This window comes from Choloepus didactylus, chromosome 7 (assembly GCF_015220235.1).
Source record: "Choloepus didactylus isolate mChoDid1 chromosome 7, mChoDid1.pri, whole genome shotgun sequence".
Lineage (NCBI taxonomy): Eukaryota > Metazoa > Chordata > Mammalia > Pilosa > Megalonychidae > Choloepus > Choloepus didactylus.
This window is the reverse complement of record NC_051313.1, coordinates 122,846,434-122,858,284: the sequence shown is the minus strand read 5'-3', so window position 1 is coordinate 122,858,284 and position 11,851 is coordinate 122,846,434.

The following is an 11,851-nucleotide window of genomic DNA, read 5'->3' as shown; positions in this document are numbered from 1 at the left end:
ATCATAGTTGCTGAAGTCCTTAAAGTTTGGTATCTCTGGCCTAATTTGTAAAGTTCCAAACTGTTTTCAATATGTCTTGCTTTTTGTCCAGATTAACTGATTATTCCACAATTATCAGCTTTCAAATATGACATGCCATTCTAATCTTAAATGGTTCCCAATGCTTAGAGAATAAAGTTTAAATTTACAGCTTCTCCATCAACATGATCTAACTGAACTCTCACCTTTCACATCATGGCCTCAGTCATTCTGTATTTCAGTAATTAGATCCTCAGCAGTTTCTGAATTTTTTTCTTTTTATTAACCTCATGTACTTTATACCATGTCTCCTTCTTACTGTCCTGCTTAAATCTCATCTTTTCTTCAGTGTTTCCTGATGAGCTAACTATACCCTCTTCCTCCTCTGCAGCACAATGTCGTTTTGCATGAGCTATTTCATTAATGCATGAAACAAAGTAATCTTGAAGAAAATCCAAGTACTGCTTTAGAGTTAAGAGATTATAATATGGAATAACAGGATATAGCCTGGAAGATCAAATAAGGACCAAATTATGAAGAGATTTTCATATGTTCCTAATGATTTTGGAATCAGTCAGGAGGTCTAGGAGAGTTTCTTGTATTTTTTAAGACCAACCTAAGTTCTAAATCCCAGGGCAATCTATTTCCCATCTGGAAGATAGTTTCCAAATTTAGAGTGGGTGGAATATGTGTAATAACTGCACAAGGTGGGGAGGAGTAAGTGAGATGATGTGAGACATGCATGGTAGAGTGACTTGCACCTAGAAAGCTCAGTGCACATTCATCTATGCACGAGTTAACAATGACACTGCTCATGGGGTGGTATTAAAAGAAAACAACAATAGCTTTCTTCTTTTATCCATGCTGCCAATACCATCGAGTGACTCTTTTTCCACATTACATTTTCTTGTGTTACAGCTGTATAATGTTTGATTATTTTTCTGGTCTGGATATTTTCAGATGGTAAGAATGCCCATTTCTAGTAATAAAATATTCTCATAACAGTAATACAAATATTCACTCCATGTAACTCTTCATTTATGGTTAAAGATTCTGTGCTCCCCCAATTTGAGTCTTTTCCAAATGGAGACCCTGCAGAGGTGATATGAGTGTTCTAAGCATCTTTATTTCTCCCCCTGTGCGTGTTCCTCTATGTGTGTAGCTTCATAAATGCAGTTTCTGAAACTGTCAGTGGAAAACTCTGCATACAGTGAAGGGAGAAGTTCAACAACAAGTCTTACTCTACAGCTCACATTCTTCCATTCTTAGGCAAGTGTTATGAGATCAGTTCACTCTGTTCCCCACTACTCGAGCAACACCTACCAATCCCTCTGAAAAATTTTCCTTGACTTGAGGTGAAGAGGAAAAACTCAGAACAAAATCTGTGCCAAGGAAATACTCCCTTCATTTTCAAATCTCACCTCTCTTATTCCCCAATCTGAATATGGATAATGGATGATTACGGAACATCAGCTCTATGTTCTATGCAGAGTATACATAGTTCCCCATGGAGCATGTAACCACCTCCCCTCTTCTCACTCCACACACCCTTTAAACCTGGGTGGAGTCTATGACTACTTTTGGATAATGAAGTGTGAATAAAAGTGACCTGTGTTCATTCCAAGCTAGAATATTCAATCGCCAGGGCAAAAATCTACGAAGCTGTGTCTTTCCCTCTGCTACAATGTGTAGCAACATTTTAGGGATGGTAGCAACTCTATGAGGCTGTGATCCTGAGTGAGGAGACCTGGCAGAGCCCTAAGCTGAACTTAATAGATGTATAATGAGTATGAAATAAATACTTGTTTTAAGCCATGGAGATTTTTGCATCTTTTCTAACTATAACATATCCTACTCTCTCTGATAGGATCAAATATTTCTGATATAATCATGAAAGAAGATGTGAATCCACTTCCTTTAGAAGTCCTGCCCATGTGTCCTGTCATCTCCATGTGGAATCTGGATGAGCTTCTCAAGTCCTGTGTCCTCTTGATCCTGAGACCTCAGCTGAAATAGACACTGCACCTCAGTTAACAATATTTTATATTATGATGATGATACTATTTGATTATCGCAAGCCAAAGGTGCATGGGAAAAGGAAAAGATTTTGAGCAAGTAAAGTACAAACTAATATTTTGACATATGTTTTAAATTTAACTGACAATTGCAATGATAATCCCTGCAAATCCAGAGCTTTCTATGAGACTGCATAAACTCTTATTGAGGAGTTGAGATATTTAAGAAAATCTTTTATGTAATAAAATAAATAAGACATTGTCTTTGTTTTCTTTGCTTGAGATGTAGCCTAATTGTTTAGAATCATGGGAAATATAAATACTAAACTTAATGCAATCTAAAGAAAATTTGTATCAGTGCTTTGATGTAAGTGTAAACCCATTCTACTAGGCATTTAGATTTGTAAGCAATTTTACAAGTGGATCCATGTAGACATGAAGAGTTTTGATTTCATATTTAAGTGTGTTCTGAATTAGTATGCTTGCTCTCTATCCTTTAGTTCTTTGAAATTTTGCATAACTTAATGAATTACAAATTAGTAATACATTTATCTATAGTATACAATCATTTTTCCCAATGGCATAATATTCAAGTGGCAATTTTTGTGTGGCTATGCATGTGTGGATGGATGGATTTTTTTGCTTTGCCTCTCACCATTATAGCAGATGAATAGAAAAGGATGAAATGGAGATGAAGATGATGAATAGGAGGAATAACTGGGGATTATTACACAAAATAGAGAGTAAATCTATTGTGATGTTCCATGTGCACATGTGTGTACACCTGTATCCAGGCCTTGCTATGTATGATACTTGTTGCAAACTTCATCACTGTTCCAAGTGCATATGGGAAATATTTTGCTTAAACCTCTTACTAACCCTATGAAGAAAATATTCTTATTACCTCCTTTTAGAAATGGGTAAACTGAGAGATAAGCTTCAATAAATATTAAATTTGACCCAGCTGAAATAGAATTTGACTCATATAGAATATCTCCAGTGTACTCTTAACCATAAGGCTTCTCATTATGCATGTGAGTGTGTGTGTTTCTGTCTGTGTGTGTAAGTAGAAGTGGAAGAATGCACACATGTGTACATAGTTTTACAGATGACCTACATGATTGTTTATGCCTAATAACTTGGATCCTCAAAAGTATACTTTGGCTCATATATATCAGCTTCAAATGTGTAGTAATTGTGGTATAGTGATTTGAAAGTCAGAAAAACTATTTATGTCCCATTTATACCACTTGCTACTTTTCTGCCTGGTATCTGAAATATCACTTCATCTTATCTGAGCCCCTTTTTGTATCTATAACATCAATTACTGCTCTGTCTTCCTTTGGAGGTAGTTGTGAGAATATTGCTTACTGAATGTTTAATCACAACTGAATTGTACTGATCAAAGAATTGTTATCTTGGAACACATTATGACTGAAAAAATTTTTATGCTAAAATTAGTTATTTTAGATATGAATGATTAAATAGGAACCCATTAAATTTGAAAAGCATTAAGTGATGAACAGAGCATAAAATTAGGCAATTAAACACTGCTAAATACACGTATGGGTACATGTATATGATTCCTGCAGAATGGGCTAAAAATATCATATATACCTGAAATAATAAGATCTGGATGTGGTTTCATAGCAACATGTATGAAAATTCTGAAGAGTTTTGATGAATGATTAGACAGATTTGGATTTTGTCAGACACTTTATGATGACAAGATCTCAGGTTTAGCTAAAGGATTAAAAGAGTGAAGATCAATGGAATGAAATCTCCTTGTTCCTCTGCCCTTTTCAGAGAAAAAAATGTTTAGATTTCTTATTGAATTCATTTCAAAACAAACAAACCAATCTACAGTACTCTCATAGGAACACAAGGAATATTTTGCCCTGAATTAATAATCACTGAACAAGAGAAAAAGTCCTATTTGAGATATTTGAGATCAGATTTATATTCCTCTCCTTTCTCTGTATTCAGTTTCACAATTTCCTGATTACTTACTTTCCTCATATACAACTTTAAACTATCTGTTATTTGTTTGTTTATTATATAACTGCAATTGTAGAATGGAAGTTTCATGAAAGCTTACATATTAATTGTTGGTTCCTCAGTGTCTACAAAGGTCTTCCCCATATAACAGAACCTCATCAAATATATATTGATATTGATATAGTGAAAAATTCATTAATCATTTCAGAATACTCATCACATTGACATATAGAACTCTATAGGGCTGGTATATGATCTGTAAATGTGTATTGAATTAATGAGTGAATTTATACATTAAATAAGGGAAATGTTAAAAACAATAATGGCTTAGAATACATTCTTAATAATGATGATGGGAAGTTTTCCATAGTTTCCCATTACATTTTCCGTTACAGAAGTTTTCCATTACATGTTAACATGTCTTTGAACTTTGGCAGATTATTTTCCAAGTCTGCTTTCTTACCTTTAAAATTGGATTATAGTATCTTAAAGAATTTTTGAGACAATAAAAGAAAGGTAGTATATATAAAGAATTAAGCACATTTGGCTTACACTATAGACTTATAAATATAGTCCTGTTCATAAATAAAACTTCATCCTCCTTTTCAATTCAAAATTCTCTCCCCCCATGATGGAGAAATCCATGATTTTTTCTCTTAGATTCCAATTGTCTTTTCTCCTTGCACTCCATGGAGGTCCAGTTGGGTTGGGAAAGGGAGACCTATCCTTACATGACTGCTTACAATGAACGAGTGTGTCATCTTCATCTTTGTCAATGGTAAGTGATGCTCTTCAGAAAACACTAAAATCAGGACTTATGTAGATATAAGATAAAAAGAATTTAATCCATTCACTCATCAATGAGGGAGCCAGGCAGATGCTATAACCAATTAAAAGGAGAATCCAATGAACTGACATATTTAAGTCATGAATGTTGCAATGAATGTGCAAATGGATACAAAATATAGCTACTTTTTATGATGAAATTGTATATGTGTGAATGTTGTAACCATTTATCTAGCACAAAATGTGCGAGCTCTGAAATGACACTGTTGTCTTTTCAGTATTTATTGCATACCAAAATAATTGCCTAAAGTATCTACATTTGCCTTATTTCTTCTGCTTTTTAGTTACTTGGCCTTTGGAATTTGTCATTTCCATGAATTTAATAATTCATATATACAGGAGAAATATTAATGCTTAATTTGCATCCACACAAAGTTTTTTGAATCAAGGCAGCTAAGGGAAGTTTATAGGCTTCAAGTTGCATAATGTTAAGAATTATTGATTTTACAATATATCCATTGCAGTGTTTCATATGCAGTTAAAAAATACATTGGCGATTAAAGCAGCAGGAATTGAAATTATGTAACTAGCTTTCAAAGATCATCCCAAGTATAATTTCAGAATATAATTTCATTTGAAATGTTCCATTTCAATTCCTGTTAAAATTTTTAACTTCTTATTTTGAAATAATTATAGATTCTTATGAAGTTGCAAAAATAATAGAAGGGTCTTTTATACCCTTCATGCAGTCCCCCCCCCCAATGGTCATGTATTAAGTAACTTTAGTGCCAGAAAATAGATTTCAGCCCAAAGTGTGTGTTTCATTCCATGTCATTTATTCACAATCACAAATTAGTGTAACCATCACCACAATCAAGATACAGAACTATTCCAGTACCACAAAGATCTCCCTCTTGCTACTTCCTTTACAGTTACATCTATTCCATTCTCCTGCCAACATCCATAACTTCTGGTAACCTCTAATCTGTTTTCCATCTCTGTAATTTCATTATTTTGAGATTGTTATATAAATAAGATCATGTGGTATATGAATTTTGTGATTTCTTTTTCCACTTAGCATAATGCCTTGAGATCTATCCAAGTTGTTGCATATATCGGTAGTGCATTCCTTCTTATTGCTGAGAAATAATCCATGGTATGGATTAGTTTATTTAACTACTCACCTATAGAAAGACATTTGGATTTTTCTAGTTTCCAGCTATTACAAATAAATCTATTATGCGCATTCATGTACAGGTTTTTATTTGCACATGTTTTCATTTCTCAAGTATAAATAAATGCCCAGGGGTTTATTTGTGCTTGGTCACATATTAAGTATATGTTTCATTTCTTAAGGATCTGCCAAACTATTTTCTAGAGTGGTTGTACCATTTTATATTCCTAATAGCAATGGTTGAGACACCACTTTCTCCACATCCTCCAGCCTTGGTATTGTCACTATTTTTCAGTTTAGCTGTTCTAAAGAGTATAGCGGTTTCTCACTGCAATCTTAATTTTCCAAGACTAACGACACTGAGTATCCTTTATATATCTATTTCCAACTGTTATATTCTTTTCAAACAGTGGTGAGAATGCACGTCCATATGCGTCTTTTTTCTGACCTTCATGGGAAATCCCTCAATCTTTCACCATTATGTATGTTCACTGTGGGTCTTTCATGAATGCTCTTTATCTGATTAAGGAAATCCCTTTTTATTCCTAGATTTTGAGTATTTTATCACGAAAGGTTGGTGGATTTATCAAATGCTTTTCTTGTATCTATTGAGATAATCATGTGATTTTTCCATTTATTCTATTACATGATTCATTGCATTTGAATATATCTTGAATATGATGAATATACCTTGCATTCCTGGATAGGTCTTATTTAGTCATGCTGCATATTCTTTTTCTATGCTGCTGCAGTCGGTTTGCTATTGTTTTGGTGAGGAATTTTCCTTCAATGTGTATGACAGATATTGCTCTGTAATTTTTTCTCATAATATGCTTGTCATGATTTCATACTAGGGTATACTGCCCTCATAGAGTAAGTTAGGAATTGTTCCCTCCTCTTCAATTTTGTGGAAGACTTTGAGAAGGATTGGTATTAATCCTTTAAAGGTTTGGTAGAATTCACCAGTGAAGTCATGTGGTCTTGAGTTTTTGTTTTGGAATTTTAAAAAATCTCAACTCAACCTTTTTTATTTGCTAGATATATATGCGGATGTGCTATTTCTTCTTGAGCCATTTGGTAGTTGGCATTTTTCTAAATATGTGTCCTTTTCATCTAGGTTATCTAATTTGTTGGCATGCCTGTAATTCTATTTTTTTTTTTTTTTCTGTAGGATTGGGCGCAATTTCCTCTTTTTCATTCCTGGTTATAATAGTTTGAATCATTATTCTTTTTCCTTTGTCAAACAAGCTAAATATTTGTCAATTTTGTTTATCTTTTCAAAGTACCATCTTTTTGTTTTGTTGATTTTCTCTATTATTTCCCTTTTTCTATTTAACTTATTTCTGCTTTACTTTTATTATTTCCTTCCTTCTGTTTGCTTTTGGCTTACTTTGTTCTTTTCTGGTTCCTGAAGCTGTAAACTTAGGTAATTGCTTTGATATTTTCCTTCTTTTTGAATATATGGATATAAATTTCCCTCTGAGCACTGATTTTGCTCCATTCTCTAATTTTTGGTATGCCATGATTTCATCTTCATTCTTTTCAAAGAATTTTCTGATTTCTCTTTTGCTTATTCTTTGATCCATTGCTATGTGTATGCTTTTAAATAACCATATATTTGTGTATTTGCCAATTTTTCTTCTGTTATTGATTTCTAATTTCCCTCTATTGTGAAAAAAACATACTTTTATGATTTCAAACCTTAAAACTCATGAGAATTTTTGTGTTCTAACATATTCTCTACCCTAGAGAATGTTTCATCTGCTTGTGTTTGGCAGAAAGTCCTGTATGTATCTGTTAGGTCTAGTTTGCTTATAGTATTTTAAACTTCTGTTTCCTTGCTGATCTTCCTACTTGTGTCATTCGCTATAGGAATTGAGTATTGAAGTTTCAAACTATTATTTTTGATTTGTATTTCTCCCTCTAATTCCTTCAGTTAGAGCTTCATGTATTTTGGTGCTCTATTAATTCTTATATCTTCATGATAGATTGGCCCTTTTGTTGTTATACAATGTCCTTCTTTGCCTCTAGTAAAAATTTTTGTCTTAAAGTCAATTTTGTCTGATGTTAGTATAGTCATGCCAGTTCTTATTTTGTTAGTCTTCACAAGGAATATCTTTTTCTTTACTTCTACTTTTAATCTAGTTGTGTCTTTGAATCTAAAATGTCTCTCTTGTGAACAGCATGTAATTGGATCATCTTTTATTAATCCATTCTGCTGAATACAGTCTCTTGATTGGGATGTTTAATCCATTTATACTTAATTGTAATTACTGATGAAGTAGGACTTCTTTCTGCCATTTGCTATTTCTTTTCTATTTTATATATTGTTTGTCCCTCTCTTCCTCCATTAGTACCTTATTTGTGTTTAAAAGATAATTTCCATTGACCAGTTTAATTGCATTTTCATTCTTTTAACAATACATTTGATTAACTTATTAGAAATTGCCCAGGGAATTACAGTCAAGATTTTAATTTTTAGCAGTATGGTTCAGATTAACATCAGCTTGTTATAGTGTATAAAAAATTAGCTCTCATGTTTTTCCGTCCTTCTCATTGTGTTCTTATTATTACATATTATATTTTTTACATTTTTTGCCCATCAACAGCGATTATTGTTTTTTGTGGGTATCTTTTAAATCAGCTAGGATAGTAAAAGGATAGATTTACACTGTCTTTAATATTTATATTTACAGTTTCATTTACTTGCATACTTGATTTATTCCTGTGTGTTAACCTGAAGAAATTCCTGAAGTATTTTTTTAGATCAGTCTGCTGATGAAGAACTTTCTCAGTCTCTGCTTATTTGGAATGTTTTAATTTATCCTTCAATTTTGAAGGGTACTTTTTCTGTATACACAGTCCCTGATTATCTGTTTTTTGTTTTGTTTTCTTTAGTTTTTTTGTTTTTGTTTTTTTTTTAGCAATTTTAGTATGTTGTCTCACAGCCTTCTGCCTTCCATTTTTTTTCTGATGAGAAATATACTTCTAATATTATTAAGAATACCTTCATGTGATGAATCACTGCTCTCCTGCCTTCAAAATTTTTTTCTTTATCTTTCAGCAGTGTGATTATGAGGGGCTTAGAGATGGATGTTTCAGTTTATCCTAGTTGCAGTTCATTGAGCTTCTTCAATGTTTAGATCAATGCGGGATACTGATTACGTGCTTCAACCTGGTGGGCCTGGGCCGGGGGACCGGATCCACCCCTGGGGAGGGTAGTGGGTACGGGTGACAGCGCCCTCCACAGCCCCCCGGGCCTGAGAAGGTGAGGCCGGAGGCAGGCCCCAATTCCTCACCCAAAACCAACCGTTGGAGGAAGCTTGCCGGGTAAGACCGCCTCCCTCATCTAACCACTCAACCCCTCCGTTACAATGCAACGTCCCCTACTGCCAGTGCGCATGCACCAATCATTGTGCAACACCCAACAACCAAAGACAACCTCCGCGCCCTCTCAGAACCAATCCAAGCCTTTAACCTCTACAGCTACCCCGCCCTCTAAACCGCCCGTTATAAGCTTGTACTCTCCCCTAATAAACTCTCTCTCTTGGTTTCTTCACCTTAAAAGAAACGTGTCCCGCCTGTTCCTTCTCGCCGCCCTCCACACCTTGCACGCCACCCCGCCGGGGACCTGGCCAAGTCCCCCGCCTCGCCCTCGCCTCCGGGAAAGAGCCCCCGCCGCCGGTACCCTCCGAGCAATCCTGAGAGCCTAGGATTTAGCAACCGGCCGCCACCCCCCCCCCAGACGAATCAACTGCGACCGCAACTGGCGCCCAACGTGGGGCATACGGATTAAAAGTCCTCTCCATGCAGCGGTCCAGTAAAACCACCCGCTCACCCGGACGCCTCTCCAACACCCCTTCTCCTTGCCTGCAAGGTAAGGGCCGCCTCTCCCTCGCCACCCCGTGGAGCCGCCTCTCCCTCGCCGCTCCACGTCCGGAGCCGCCTCTCCCTCGCCGCTCCGCAGAGCCGCCTCTCCCTCGCCACTCTGCGCCCGGAGCTGCCTCTCCCTCGCCGCTCCGCGCCCGGGCCGCTCCTCCCTTCCCGAATTAACCCGGCTATTGCCCCCGACTACCTTTCGTCTTCTCTTTCTATGACCCCCATTCCTCCTAACATTCTCCCTCTACCCCTTCATTACCTTGGTGTGGTCCTCTGTGTCTTCGTTTCTCTGTTCGGCGCGGTGTGCCTCGCCATGGCCGCACCCCCCCCGGACTGTTCCCGTTGCCGGGGGGTCCTGCTTTCTGTTCTCATTGTCTTCTTCAGCCTCGCGGCCGCGGTTTGCCTCGTTCTTCTTGCTCGGTGGACGGCCCCCCCCTCTTTTCCCCTCCGCTGTGGGTGGTCGTCTGTCCGCGCGCCGGGAGCCTCGGGTTCGGGCTCTGGCGGGTCTTCTGGACGCACGTCGTTGCGGGGTGTCTGTCCAGCAGCTGCGGGTGTGCTGGAACCTCCTGCTGCCCTTTAACCCGTGGCTCACCACTTGCCATCTTTGGGGCCCCGTCACTTGTGATCGCCTTGTTGGTCGGGTCACCAGCGCCGTGGAGCATGGGAGCGGGCGCTTCCCTCCCGGCTTGCTCCCCACCTTGATGGCCGTCCGCTCCTGCCTTCAGGGCTCCCTCCCCCCTGGTCGAGGCCCCATTGGATCCGGGGGGGCCCTGTCGACTCAATCGACAGATTCGGACGGTGGGACAGATGCGGATCGCGGTTCGGGCACAGGGTCCTTGGTCGAGTGAATTGGCGGCGTGCTCGAGGTCGCCCCCCAGGGACGAGGCAGTACCGAGTCTCTCCAAAATGGCGAACTTCCTCCTTCTTCTTCCACTGAGGGGAGGAAGTGCTCTAGTGATGACGTCAGCCCTAAGCCGGGCCGGAAACCGCATGCGCTTTACCCCGCCCTTTCACAGGGCGGAGCTAGTCCGCCATCTTATGCCTTAGGCCCCGCCCTTTCACAGGGCGGAGCTAGTCCGCCATCTTGTGTCTTAACCACGCCTACCGCGCCGCCATCTTGCGACGCTTGGGGCCGCCCACTTCAGCCTTCCCCTTCAACAAGCTCCCCCTCGGAGCCGCTACCGGCAGCTGCCGCCGCTCCTCCCACCCTGCCGACTAACAACCCCTGGCTGCCTTCTACACCTCAAGGCAACCCTTGGGGCAACGCTGCCCCTGCCCCCACCCCTGTGCCAGGCCCTCTGCAAGCGCGTCCTCCTTTCTCTCGTGCTTTTCGCTGCTTTCCTCTTAACCTTACCCCCCACACCACAGAAACCGTACGACTGGTATCCCATTGACTCAGATACTATCAAGCAGCTTCGCAGGGCCGTCAAGGAGGACGGGTTAGGTAGCCCATACGCTTCCCAAATACTGCAGGATCTCGCCATGGACTTTTGCCTCCCCCAAGACTGGGCCTCGCTTGCCCGTACCATTCTTAACCCCGGCCAGTTTGTTGATTGGCGTGCTCACTTCCAGGCGGAAGCAGCTAAGCAAAGCGAGCAAGACGCAGCCACTGGAGTCTATCATCACCCCGAAGCCTACTTAGGCACGGGAGCGTTTATAAATGCATCTGCTTATATTAATGCACCTGCCACCTTTTGGCCTATCCTTTGGGGAATCGCCTTACGAGCGTTTGTCAACTGCTCTACCTGTCGGCCTAATAAATTCACCAAGCTCTTCCAGGAGCCGAGTAAGCCTTTCGCCACCTTTGTCTCCAGAGTCGAAGAAACCTGCGCTCGAAAGGTAAGTGATCCCCTGGCCCAATATTACATGTGCCCATCCTCAAATCCTGGAAAATCGTACTGTAATTCCCCCAACGAGTACTACTGTGCATACTGGGGGTGTGAAACATTAGCCACTAATTGGAAGCCTCCTGTTCCTGATC